The sequence below is a fragment of the Rhinatrema bivittatum genome, chromosome 2 (assembly GCF_901001135.1).
Source record: "Rhinatrema bivittatum chromosome 2, aRhiBiv1.1, whole genome shotgun sequence".
NCBI lineage: Eukaryota > Metazoa > Chordata > Amphibia > Gymnophiona > Rhinatrematidae > Rhinatrema > Rhinatrema bivittatum.
The window spans coordinates 13,705,157-13,719,827 of NC_042616.1; the positions used below are offsets into that span (position 1 = coordinate 13,705,157).

Sequence of the window (14,671 nt, forward strand, 5' to 3'; positions counted from 1 at the left end):
CTTTCCAATGAGCTGCTATTTTGCAGCGTACTGTTACGGACGTAGCAGTGGACCCTTGGGCCGGCCTGGAGGAATGAGAAGATGGAAGAGGAGAGCATGCCGCCAAGAGACAGTAGGCCGGGAGGCGGCGCCAAGCCGTACGTAGAGCTGAGTCTTCGCCCTGGAAGCCAGTGGACCCCCCGAGAGGAGCTTGTGAGATCCCAGGCTGTTGGGACTTAGGAGATCACTGGAGAAGAGGTGCTGACTTCACCTGGAAGCCTGCGGACCCCCCAAGAGGAGCTCGTGAGGTCCCAGACCGCTGGTACTTAGGAGATCACCGGAGAAGAGGTGCTGACTTCACCCTGGAAGTCTGCGGACCCCCCAGAGAGGAGCTCATGAGGTCCCAGACCGCTGGGACTTAGGAGAACAGAAGAAGCGAAGTATGAAGAAACAATCCGAGGTCGAGGCAGTCGGCAAGAACGGAAGTCGGGAGCCAGCAGGAGTCAGGAACCGGGGAGTCAAGCAGAAGATCCCGATCCGGGACAGGAGGGAGAAGGGAAGTCCCAACCTGGGACAGAGGCTACAAGCCCAAACCTGAAGCAGGAGCCGAAGGACGGAGCAGGAGCTGAAGATCCGAGCAGGAGCACTGCAACAAGCAAGAACCTTGTTGCAAGGCGATTTGCTGGAAGCAGACACCGGCTTAAATACAAGCCGGAGTCTGACGTCAATTTGTGGGCGGTCTGGTGGGAAAAGCCCTTTAAATTGGGCTTCCCCGCGTGCGCGTGCCCCGAAGAGGAGGGGCCAAGTTCTGAGGCTCGGCGGCGTCTCCCTCGTGGAGACACCTCTGTGAGAAGGCCTGAATAGGCCTGACAAGTCGCGCACCCTGCCGCGGACCCCCCCGAGAGGCCGGACCAAGCCGGAATACCCCGACGCTAGCGCCCGGAGGTAAGGACCCGGTCGCAAGACGTGCAACCGGGACCGCAACACGTACTGCCAATTATGTTTGTGATATCAAATTGTCCATTCACTTTGGAGCAGATAACAATAAGACCAAAGGGTCAGTGTCCAAAGAAAATCAAGTAATGCCCTTAATAAGGACCAAGGAAAAAGTATTTTTACCTATATGTATGTTTCCTTGAGGGGGTCTTAATTTTCCATTCTCAGTTGAACTCTAGGACGTAAGATGTCTTTGGAAGCCAAAGCAGCAGATCCAGAATATTGCTTGTATGCAGCCCTCGCTGGTTAGAGAACTGTTGCAATTGTGGGGCATTTAAAATGCCCTCCACTCCACAGGAATAAGGGATTGCTACAGCCCAATGCTGGCAGAGAGACTTATCACTAAAGACACAGCCTGATTGTAATCCCAGCACTGGCTGTCAGCAATCCCTAGCACCTTCAGGCACTGCTACAAAACAAATTCTTGGTAATCCTGCACTAACCATGTTACTTCCCACTGCAGGAAACTTTAGTCAGGAAGAGCTAATCAACACTCGTTCCAGAGCCCAGCTGTCATCACCTACACTTCCTAAGTCGTCACGAATGAACGATTGTCTTGCAGGGAGCTAAGAAGGTAACCCACACCTTTTCCCTCTCCTTTCAGCAATGATCTCCTCCACGGAGAGTCAGACCTTGGGAGTAGCTGCACTCCAGCTGCGCAGAGTCCTGGAATGCCGCCTGAAAACTGTGTTCTGTTTCCCACATGACAGACTGGCAATTTCGTCTGAGGTGTCATCGGTTCCATCACTGCCCCTATTCCAGGAGATAGTGGTCAACCCACTTGATCCAATCTAGGAAGAGTCTGCAACCAAAGCCTGTAACTTAGCACCTAGAGGGGGGTGCAACTCCTGACTTCATGCGGCCACAGAGGCGCTGCCCTTGATGTCCAGTGCCTGACAAGCACTGCCCTTGATGTCCAGCGCCAGGGAGGTGCTGCCCTTGATGTCCAGTGCCAGGTTGATGTGGTTCCCAAGGCTCAGCATGCACAGGAGTGTGCCATTCCCAATACCCAACATCCACTTCGAGGTGCTAGTCCAGAAATTCAGCGCCCAGAGGGGGAGGCACTATTCATGATACCAAGCATCAAGCAAACAGTGTTGTTCCAGATATCCAGTCTCAGGGATAACTTGCATCCTGCGTCTGCCCTGACAGCTTATCCTACTGGCCCCCAGAATCCTATTGGCTTATCCTACTGGCCCCCAGAATCCAAGGGCTCAACCTGTCTGTTGCGTCCGTCGGTGCTAGATGGCTTCGCCCTGTTTGCTTCACCTTGTCCACAGCTCCTCCCGCTTCCTTTGGGAAAATGGCTACCACCGCATCTACAAGCCAACCTCTCCGGCATCCCCAGAACGCCTATGGTGCTACCTCCCACCATGCTTCTCCCAAGGGCCTACTAGGGTGTGCGCACGCACATGCCACCCACATCTTTATTTCAGCATTGGCGCAAACCTCGGGAGCGTTCCCCTCTACTGACGTCACACCATCCGGATATATAGCCTGTACTATGTTGCTAGCTCGTTGAGTTAGCAAAGGATTAGTCTCAGCTGGTCTAAGCTACTCTGCCGCTCCGTGCTGCCGCTGGAAGCTCTCTTTCTGCCCTTCGGGGTATTGCTAACCTGGGTACCCGCTCCTCAGGGGCCCTCTGCTTTATTTACAGGGATTAGGTACTCGCTCCTCGAGGGCCTGCTCTCCCTCCCTCGGTGCCAGTACCAACTTCTTCAACCTGGTGGAATTGCATACCTACAGCAACCATCTAGTGAGTAATCTAACTCTCAGTCTCTCTCATCGACAGTACTGCCTTGCTGGGAAACCTACACCGGAATTCCCCATATACTAACGGGGTGAGAAGGGTTCCCTCTGCCGAGGGTCCTGAGACTGCTACATTTATTTATTTATTTAGGGTTTTTATATACCGACTTTCTTGATATATACCGTATTTTTCGCTCCATAAGACGCACTTTTTTTTCCCCCAAAGGTGGGGGGGAAATGTATGTGCGTCTTATGGAGCGAATATAAAAAAAAAAATCTAACAAACCCCCCCCCCCCCCGACTCCCCCAAGACCTGCCGACTTAATTTCCTACAACCCCCCACCCTCCTGACCCCCCCCCCCCCAAGACCTGACAAATTAATTTCCTGCAACCCCCCACCCTCCTGACCCCCCCAAGACCTGCCAAACGTCCCTGGTGGTCCAGCGGGGGTCCGGGAATGATCTCCTGGGTGTGGGCCGTCAGCTGCCAGTAAACAAAATGGCGCCGACGGCCCTATGCCCTCACTATGTCACTGAGACCGACCGCTGCTATTGGTCGGTCTCAGTGACATAGTGAGGGCATAGGGCCGTCGGCGCCATTTTGTTTACTGGCAGCCGACGGCCCTATGCCCTCACTATGTCACTGAGACCGATCGCTGCTATTGGTCGGTCTCAGTGACATAGTGAGGGCATAGGGCCGTCGGCTGCCAGTAAACAAAATGGCGCCGACGGCCCTATGCCCTCACTATGTCACTGAGACCGACCAATAGCAGCGGTCGGTCTCAGTGACATAGTGAGGGCATAGGGCCGTCGGCGCCATTTTGTTTACTGGCAGCCGACGGCTCACGCCCAGGAGATCGTTCCCGGACCGCTCCTGGACCACCAGGGACGTTTGGCAGGTCTTGGGGGGGGTCAGGAGGGTGGGGAGTTGCAGGAAATTAATTCGGCAGGTCTTGGGGGGGGTCAGGAGGGTGGGGGGTTGCAGGAAATTAATTCGGCAGGTCTTGGGGGGTCAGGGGGGTGGAGGTTGTTAATTTAAAGGGTTGGGATGGGGGGGGGGGTTTTGGGGGTTCCCACAGAAAGAAAAGTTTTCTGATCTGGGGAGTGGACCGAAATGGCCCTCCCCAGACCCGAAAACAAAATGGGGAGAAAAAAAAAACTATGCACTCCCCTAATTTGCTCCATAAGACGCCCAGACGCAGAGCCGGTTTAGCACAATTTTTTTTTTTTAAATTTTCCCCCTCTGAATCCTAGGTGCGTCTTATGGTCAGGTGCGTCTTATGGAGCGAAAAATACGGTATATATCAAATCAAGTCGGTTTCCATTTAACACAACTGTCGCCGGGGGGCGTTACATTAAACAATAAACATAGTATTGAACGGAGAACATCCAGACTACCTTACTACTGCCACCTCTGATGGTATACTTCAAGCTGTATAATAAAAGAACTAGCACTGTGTTTGTGCGTCCTGCGTTTAGCCCAGTACTGTGGTGCCTCATGGAGGCTCCTCCCCGTGGGCGTGGTCATTTGCCACAGTACCCAAGAATCCACCCAAACACCGCTTAACTATAACACTGTAGGGAAGGGTGCTCGCTAGGCAGAAGACCAGCTTTCAACCATGATGTTCAGCTGATGTACCCAAGGGCTCAACCTGCAGGAGAGGGGGCTGGCTAGGCAAAAGACAGATCCAGTTACTGCCCTGTGGTCCTGCCTGGATCCTGACTCCAGCTCCTGGACTCCAGCTCTCTTGACAGCTTTACAGTGTTAAATGTCCTTGGGGTGGTGGTGAAATCAATTGATCTGCCGCTGAAGCTTTGAGTTCCCTTTTGAGGTGGATTTCAGCTGTATCATCTCTTTCTCCTTCGAGTTCGGGGGGGGAAAGCATCCTTCTCACCCCACCTGTATCACTTTCAATCTCAATGTTGTTCTGGGAGCCTTCCTGAACTTTCCATTTCTAGGCCTCTCTTTCAGGGAGCCATCCTATCAGTCCCTTCATGCACATGTCTGACAGGAATATATTGTCTCCACTATGGATCCCAGGTGAACCTCATATTCCCCTCACCAAGCTCTTCTTGGGAATCCTCACTATCAAACCCACACTCTTTCTTGCAATGGATACCCAAGTGTTACTTTCAGGCAGCTAATATGGTCGGCTCTCAGGACTTACTGTTCCTCTCCTTTGGAGCCAGGGCTAGTGGGGTTGAGCCCAATGGTCAAGAGGAAGTTTCTGTGTACAGTTCTTACCGGTTATTCTCCTCATTCTGGTCTTACCTGATAAACAGGCAGAATGTTCAATTTTTCTTAAACACAAGTTGTAGACCTCTATCTGTTAATCTTGTGTCTCTCAGGTAGTCCCCAGTTCCCTGACAGAACTCTGTCTCCTATCATCAAGTTATTCTTCTTTACTTTCTGGTCATATCGATGTTTGTTCGTCTGGCTCAGATTGTAGCTGGACTCCACAGCTATCCTGTAGACTGCCCCTAACTGCTCTTTTTATTTTTTTACATAGTAATGAAAAGTGTTACGACTGTCGCTGCCCAATGTCTCCACTCCGCCCACCTTACCTTTTTTGTGACTCGTCCCGCGGTTGATGGACGTCTGGCTGCCGTGGCGTCTGCCTGCCATCCTCTCCGGTGTCCCCGGTCCGGCTTGGGCGCTGCATCCCGCCATGTTGTCTAGGGACCCTAGGGCGCGCGCGCCGCGCAGCCCTGCTTCTTATTCTCTCTTTGGCGCGAACCTCAGGGGCGTCCCCCTGTGATGACCTCAAGCATCCCGGATACAAAAGCCTACACTTTTTGCTAGCTAATCGAGTTAGCAAGGGAATCCTGATGGATGGGATTCGCTCTCCGTACCTAGCTACTCTGCCTTTCCAACTTTTGGACTTTATCCTAACGTTGTACCCGCTCCTCGGGGGCCTCTCTTATTTCTTTCAGGTCGCTATCAGGAACCAGTACTCGCTCCTCGAGGGCCCATGTTCCCTGACTCGCTGCCTGAACTTATCACTTCTGCTTGGAAGAAACTGCTGCCTACATCATCAGTGAGTTACCAACTTTATTTCCTCAGAGCTGTTCTCTGGAACCAGGTACTCGCTCCTCGAGGGCCTGCCTCTATTCCAGCTTCTGTGTCACCTTCCAGGAGAAACCACTGTCACAGCCATAGAAGGAATCGCTGTTCCAGTATCCTGAGGAACTCTAAGCCCAGCCGGGCTTCATCTCTACTCAACTGCCACCTCTGGTGGCTTCTCAACTCTGTCTAATAAAAGATATCACTCTGTGTTGTGTGTCCCAAAGCTGAGCCTGACCTGTGGCCCCTCACGGGATTTCCCCCCGTGGGCATGGTCAGCTGCCACAGTGTCCAAGGGTCCACCCAAAACCTTACAATAACAAAACGTCTGAGGCAAAGTCTCATCTTCTGCAGCTTCTAAACACAGATCAATCTGCAACTGGGCCTCTCTCAGAAAATAGGGTGAAAACCCTATCGCATCTTTCTAAGTATAGTTGTAAGCATGTACTAAATAGCTCTAGTTCCTCTGTTGAGCTGGCTTCAATGTACCCTTCATGTTCAATAGTGTCCTGTTAAATCTCTCAGGTTGGGAGCTGCCATAGGGTGATCGGGAGAGGTGTGTGAATTCCTAACCTCAGTCATCTGCATATTCTCTTTAATGAGTCTGCTTTCAAAATCCCTCCCCTAATCAGAGTGTATGCAGACTGGGAGTCCATAGTTCTTAAAAATTTCTCCCACAATACATGTGCTGCAGCCTCTGCTCCCTGGTCCTTGATAGGATATTCTGTGCATATCTGGTGAATTTATCTGTCACACCCAGAATGTTCTCTTTACACTGGGGAGTCCATTTCTAAAGTCAAAAATTCTATACACAGTGAATCCTTAGGGTAGTATTCTTCACTGTAAGGCCCAGGAGCTGATGGTGTTTCTTAGTGTGGCTGCCCCATACTCTTCCCCACCTTCTCCGGGGGCTTGCTGCCAGCACTGCTTCTGAAACAGCTGTTTGTTTTCTTCTTGTAACCTCTGACCTGGTGCCCCATCACAGGGATCTACAGAGGTCTTTTTGGCCTCTCAGTTTTCCTCTTCTTTTATCCTCTCAATCACTGCAGCAAAAGGAGCAGGGGTCCCTCCTCCTCTCCACTAACCCAGTTTTGATCAAGGTTACTTTTGAGTATAAGGCTCTCCGACTATCTATTCAGAGCAAGCCTAGACCACAAGATATCCCTTACACTCCCATCACCTGACCCCAGCCCCTTTCTTCTCCCCAAATCACAATCCTCCATCTGCCATCCAGTATTGTAAATGACTTTCAACTCACTGCTGCATCAATGTATCCACCTGCCAATAAAAGACTCTCCATACACCTTCCCAAGATTTCATTCTGATTTCCATATTTCTCGATTACCCATGGATTTTTGTCATCTCCTCTGATGAATCTGGTTTAAAGTTTTCCTCATTAGGTTGGTAAGTCTGTGGATAAACGTATCCTTACTTTTCCATGTAAGGTGTATTTTATCTTTACTCAGCAGACCATCTTCTCTGATCCAAGAAACCAAACCCTGTTGTCAGCACTATTTGCATAGGCCTATATGCAGCTCTATTGTACGACTGTTCCCTTTCAAGCCTTTATCTTTTATTAGAAGGGTAGATGACATTCTCACAGGACAAGCAGGATGGTAGTCCTCACATATGGGTGACATCATCAGGATGGAGCCCAATCATGGAAAACATCTGTCAAAGTTTCCAGAACTTTGGCCCCTACTGGGCATGCCCAGAATGGCACCAACCCTGCAGCCAGCAGGGGTCCCCCTTCAGTCTTCTTTTTTCCACGCAGCAGTAGCGTCGCAGTTTAGGAGCTCTGAACACATTCCTGACAGGAATTTTCCTCACGGACTTATTTAAAATAACTTTGCCCCACAGGGGTCCCTCCTCTAACTTTGTTTTTCTCCTGATTATAATAAGTTGTTTATGTTTACTGTTTATGTCCCTGTTCGATGTAAACCGACCTGATAAGGTATTTAACTTTGAAGGTCGGTATAGAAAAATGCTAAATAAAATAAATAAATAACTTTCTCTGGCCGCGGTACTCCGGTAAGTTTTTTCGCTGTTTTTCGTCAATTACCGTCTAGTTTGGCCCTCGCAGCCTACTGGCCGTCGACCGTACCGTGGCTCGATTTTTTCTATGGCCATGGCATCGGGTTTTCGTCGGTGCCCGAATTGTACTCGCACCATGTCTATCACAGACCCTCATAGAGTCTGTAATGTGTTTAGGCCGTGAGCATGATGTCCTGACTTGCACCAAATGTGCCCTCATGAAACCAAAAGGTCGCAAAGCCAGAATGGAGAAGATGGGACTCCTTTTCCGTGCCACACCCCGACGCCGTCCATCGCATCGACGTCATCGGAACCGGCACCGTCGAAGTCGCACCAACATTGACAACCATCCGGTGACCGCCCGCCATCGAAGTCTTCACGGCCATCGGCTCCCGTTTTCTCCCCCTCAAGATCGAGGGGATCGAAGGGAGAAACCGCCATCGGCATCGTAAGTCTTGGGCCGTCGAGGGAGCGAAATCATCGACCTCACCACCGTCTGAGCCACCATCGAAGAAGCCCCATCCAGGAACAGCACCGACCACTCCTGTGACCGGGACATCGAGGCCACCCTCACCCGATCGGGGTTTGGGAGTCGCGATTCCGCCTGTAAACGTGGTCCCTCCGACTGTGCCTCAACCTCCCTCTTCCGTCACGGAGCCGGAGCTGATTGTCCCAGGTCTCCGGGAAGAACTGGACCAGCTGGTCCAGGAGGCCATCGACAAGGCGATGCAACGACTCCAGGTTCCTCCGACACCGGAACCGGTCACCGACCCGATGACAGCAGCGCTGGCACCGCTACTATCCCGGATGGAGGCGCTCATGACTGCCCTTCCACCGGTGATTCCCGGGTCTCCGATGGCCCCGGTGCGCTCCCCGATGACAGCCTCATCAGGAGGAGAAACACCGTTTCGCATCCCACCTTCGGGAGTTCTGCCTCAGCCATCGATGCCATGTCGTCCCTCGCCACCAATTCATTCATCGGGAGCGATACGCTCATCGGCACCATCAATGCCTTCGATACCGGCACCGATGCCTTCCAGGCCATCCACAGTGCCCCCGGCGATTCCTTTGATTTTCTCGGAGCCTCAGCCGGGGCCTTCGGGTATTCAACCCCCTTCTTGTCCTACAGGTCAGCATACTGATCCTTATGACCCCTGGGGTGATGATACTTCCACAGACACCGATGACTTACCTTCACCTCCCTCTCCTACTGAAAGTAGAAAGCGTTCTCCTCCAGAGGACCTCTCTTTCATTAATTTTGTGAAGGAAATGTCCGAATTTGTCCCTTTTCAGCTTCAGACGGAGCAAGATGATAGGCACCAGATGATGGAGCTTCTCCAATTCCTGGATGCCTCTAAGGTGATCACTTCTATTCCCATTCATCAAGTTCTTCTTGACCTCCTCAAAAAGATCGGGGAAAATCCTGGATCCATTGCCCCAGTACACAGAAAGGCTGACACTACTTATATGGTACAGTCAGCCCTGGCTTTCAAAAATCTCAGCTTGACCACCACTCAGTTGTGGTGGAATCGGCTCAAAAGAAAGCAAAAAGGACAAAACCACACTCTTCTACCCTTCCTGTCAAAGAACACAAGTTCCTCGACAATATTGGTCGTCGAGTGTTCCAAGGGGCCATGCTTATCTCCAGGATTGCTTCTTACCAGCTGTATATGACCCAATACAACAGGGTCATTTTCAAGCAAATACAGGACTTCTCTGAAACCCTGCCTGACCAATTTCAAGAACATCTTCAAACCCTTGTCCACAAGGGGTTTGAGGCAGGAAAGCATGAGATAAGAATGGCTTACGATATCTTCGACACCTCCACTAGAGTGTCTGCAACTGCCATTTCGGCAAGACACTGGGCCTGGCTCAAGTCTTCTGACCTTTGCCCAGAAGTACAAGACAGGCTCTCTGACCTGCCCTGTATAGGAGATAATCTGTTCGGTGAACAGATTCAGCCAAATAGTGGCTGAATTAAAGGACCATCATGAGACCCTCAAACAGCTCTCATCGATACCTTCTGACTTTCCTTCTAGACAGCCCTTCAAGAAGGACTCTAAGAAGTCATTCTTCCGCCCAAGGAAGTACAATCCTCCACCAACAAAGTCCCGAGTTACGAGGCCTTATCTGAAATCTCAACCCCACCAGCTCCGGAAGCAAAAGCCACAAGCAGCTCCCCAGCCGGGGCCTGCTTCAGGTTTTTGACATTCCCTTGGAGAGCAGCAGCCTGATCCCTCTGCCAGCCATACCAGTGGGAGGTCGATTGTGCCACATTCACAGCATGTGGCAATCAATCACAACCGACCAATGGGTGCTAGCAATCATTGCTCAGGGTTACCACCTGAACTTTCTTGCTCTTCCACTGGATTCACCACCTCTACAAGCGTGGAGAGTAAACGACCACTCTGTCCCTCTGGAGCAGGAGGTTTCCCTTCTTCTCCAGTTAAGAACAATAGAACCTGTCCCCCTTTCACAACAAGGCCTAGGGTTCTATTCCTGGTACTTTTTGATCCCCAAAAAATCCGGGGGGCTTCGTCCAATTCTGGACCTACGTGCCCTCAACAAGTACCTCCAGCGGGAAAAGTTCAAGATGGTAACCTTGGGCTCGTTTCTACCTCTTCTACAAAAAGGAGACTGGCTCTGCTCTCTGGACCTCCAGGACGTGTACACCCACATTGCGATAGCTTCAGCTCATCGCAAGTATCTCAGGTTTTTAGTAGGCCCAAAGCACTATCAATAACGAGTGCATCCATTCGGCCTAGCATCGGCACCACGAGTCTTTACCAAATGTCTCGTGGTTGTCGCAGCTTTTCTCAGGAAAGAAGGTGTTCACGTCTACCACTGTCTAGATGACTGGTTAATCAGGGCCCCAACCCAGCAAGCCACTCGATCGTCCCTGGATTTGACCCTACACACTCTATTTAGTCCCATCTCAAACCTTGTCATTCATTGGGGCAGACTTGGACACCTTACAGGCAAAAGCCTTTCTACCTCATCATCGAGTGCAAACCCTCGTATCTCTTGCTCACCAGTTGCAGTCGCAGTATACAGCAACAGCTCGACAATTCCTTGTCCTTCTCGGACACATGGCGTCCTCAGTCCATCTCACACCAATGGCCCACCTGGCCATGAGAGTCATGCATTGGACTCTGAGGTCACAATGGATTCAAGCGACTCAGTCTCTGTCAACCATTGTCCACATCACCGACGCACTCCGTCTGTCTCTCACCTGGTGGAAAGATCAGAACCATCTCCTCCAGGGACTGCCTTTTCATCTGCCAGATCCTCAACTCATTCTCACCACCGATGCTTCCAACCTCGGCTGGGGAGCTCATGTGAACGATCTGCAGTCACAAGGATTTTGGTCTCCAGAGGAAGCCAAACACCAGGTAAATTTCCTGGAGCTTCGAGCAATGCAATATGCTCTCAGAGCTTTTCAGGATTCTCTATCAAATCACGTTATCCTGATTCAGACGGACAACCAGGTGGCCATTTGGTACATCAACAAGCAGGGAGGCACAGGCTCCTTCCTTCTGTGTCAGGAAGCTTCGCAGATTTGGGCGGAAGCGCTCTCCCGCTCGATGTACCTCAGGGCCACCTACTTGCCGGGAGTACACAATGTCTTGGCAGACAAACTGAGTCGTGTCTTCCAACCACATAAGTGGTCGCTCAACCTCTCGGTAGCGACCTCTCTTTTTCAACAATGGGGTTATCCCCAAATAGACCTCTTTGCGTCCCCTCAGAACCACAAAGTGGACAATTACTGCTCCCTCATTCGGAGCGAGCGCTCTCAGCCCAGAGATGCATTCTCCCTCTCATGGGCAACCGGTCTGCTTTATGCATTCCCTCCACTTCCTCTTCTCTCGAAAACTCTCGTGAAGCTCCATCAGGACGAGGGAACCATGATCCTGATAGCACCTCACTGGCCACGCCAAGTGTGGTTTCCCATACTCCAGGATCTCTCCATCCGCAGGCACATTCCTTGGGAACGCACCCGCTTCTGATCACTCAGAACGACGGATGTCTATGCCATCCCAATCTTCAGGCCTTGTCCCTGACGGCATGGATGTTGAAAGGTTAATCCTTCAACCACTTAACCTTTCAGATTCGGTTTCTCGTGTCCTGATTGCTTCACGGAAGCCTTCCACAAGAAAGTCTTATTCCTATAAATGGAAAAGGTATACATCATGGTGTTCTTCGCAATCCCTTGATCCTTTTTCCTGTCCATTCCCAAGGTTTTTGGACTATCCCTGGCATTTATCGGAATCAGGTCTAAAGACCTCTTCCATCAGAATGCATGTCAGTGCGGTAGCCTCCTTCCATAAAAGTGTCGGGGATGTCCCTATATCAGTACAACCCCTCGTAACTCGTTTTCTTAAAGGCTTGCTCCATATCAAGCCTCCTTTACGTCCTCCGGCCCCTTCCTGGGACCTTAATCTGGTTATCGGGCAGCTCATGAAACCACCGTTCGAACCTCTTCACTCCTGTGACCTAAAATATCTCACATGGAAAGTGATTTTCCTTTTGGCTATCACTTCAGCTCGCAGGGTTAGTGAATTACAGGCCCTAGTTACCTATCTGCCTTACACTAAACTCCTGCAGGACTGGGCGGAACTCCGCACTCACCCTAAGTTTTTGCCTAAGGTAGTTTCGGAGTTTCACATTAATCAATCCATCATGCTACCTATCTTCTTTCCCAGGCCCCACTCCAACCCAGGGGAACAGTCTCTGCATACCCTTGACTGTAAACGGGCTCTAGCATTCTACCTAGACTGTACAGTTGCCCACAGGAAGAGCACTCAGTTATTCGTCTCTTTCCATCCCAACAAACTAGGGCAACTTGTGGGTAAGCAGACTCTCTCCTCCTGGTTGGCGGACTGCATATCTTTTTGCTATCAGCAAGCAGGCATTCCTTTCCAAGACCATGTTAAAGCACACTCTGTGAGGGCCATGGCGACTTCAGTAGCACACCTATGATCGGTGCCGCTTCCTGACATTTGTAGGGCTGCCACCTGGAGTTCTCTCCACACTTTCGCAGCCCACTATTGCCTAGACAAAGCCGGAAGACAAGATTCCATCTTCAGCCAATCTGTCCTGCGTAACCTATTTCCAACGTGACGTACCAACACCCTTCCGCCTGCCCGGTGGGGTTCAGGATGTCCTCTACCAAATTCCACCCCAGTTGTTGTGCCTGTTGCACGCCGTTGGGTACATTTGGTGCATGTTCGGATATCCTCAGCTCGGTACTCACCCATTTGTGAGGACAACCATCCTGCTTGTCCTGTGAGAAAGCAAATGTTGCTTACCTGATGTAACAGGTGTTCTCACAGGATAGCAGGATGTTAGTCCTCACGAAACCCGCCCGCCACCCCGCGGTGTTGGGTTCGTTTCCTTTATTTTTCGGCACTGCCTGTAGCTATAAAAACAAGACTGAAGGGAGACCCCTGCTGGCTACAGGGTTAGTGCCGTGCTGGGCATGCCCAGTAGGGGCCAGTCAAAGTTCCTGAAACTTTGACAGAAGTTTTCCGTGGTTGGGCTCCATCCTCGATGTCACCCATTTGTGAGGACTAACATCCTGCTGTCCTGTGAGAACACCTGTTACATCAGGTAAGCAACATTTGCTTTACTTCTCAATGTGTTTCTCTTTCCTCGTCCCACTGGGAAGAGCAAAACTGTCCCAATATTAATCAGAGCTTAGTCCCAAATTCAATCATCTTAAATTAGTTTAACGCCTTAGGTAGCACCTGAAGGGTACTCATATTCTTTTCTGTGCTTTTCCATTTATTCTTTTACTGCTTAGTCAGCACCCACTGTGCACCTCACATGCCCATGTATAACTTCCCACCATGGCAACAAAGTTCGTGTTCCCTTTGCTTTGTATCTTCTGTGTTCCTCCTGGCAGTCCACTTTACTGGGATCCCTTCTTTTACATGGAACATGCAACATTCCTGTGTCTTCCAGGGTGAAAAACGTGCTCTTTAATAGGTCTAGCTACTGACACCCAAGTACCAGGGATTATCAGCTCCAAGTGGGAAAAAAATATTAATTGAACTTAAAGGCCACTAACCTCCACTATACTTATACTAATCTCAAAAACCTCTAATCTCATTGTACAATGTTACTAACACTTCACAAAATGCAATAAGCCCACAAAGCTCCAATGTATAGAGAAAACTTTTCACCGATAAAAAGTGTTTATTTGTATATAGCTACTAACCCCCATCATACTCATTCAAATTTAAAAATCCACTAATGCTACTAACACATCATAAATCATGTATAGGGTACATTGTCACTGATTAACCCTTTCAACACATTGCAAACCGGTGTGATATGTACAATGAACATCGGAATATAAAAGCAAATAAAAAGGGGAAAATGCAAGCAAGAAGCAGGAAGGGTGGAATAAAACTTCTGTGCCTCCAACATAAGAGAGAGCTCAAAACAGTTAAAGCAAACCTCTTCTTCCTCTGCAGCAGGTCCCTGTCACTGCGTATCCTCGTTAGGAGACATAGCACAAGCAGGGCTTCCTTATCCCATATCGAGCCTCGAATTCGGGGGTGCCCCAGTTCACTGTGACAAGAGGGATGGGCTCCCACTGAGAATCCTCACAAATAGGCTTAACAGAATCCAAACCAGTCTATAAAGGTTGGAAAACGAGTCAACTACACTGGCTGCCAATCAAACAAAGAGTACAATTTAAAACACTTTGCACAATCCACAAGTTAATTAATGAAGAAAATACTGATTGGTTAAACACTGCATTAAGACTACATGTTCCCCAAAGAAATCTCAGATCAGCAAATAAAGCCTTACTAACCATACCCTCTGTAAAGACAGCCAAATT

At 50.1% G+C, this 14,671-nt stretch overlaps 1 protein-coding gene across 1 annotated transcript in view; it reads left to right on the plus strand.

The window, feature by feature from the left end:
- The window catches only part of LOC115086231 (acid-sensing ion channel 1C-like), a 461,666-nt gene that overhangs the window by 444,918 nt on the left and 2,077 nt on the right, over positions 1–14,671 (plus strand). The window lies entirely within an intron of this gene.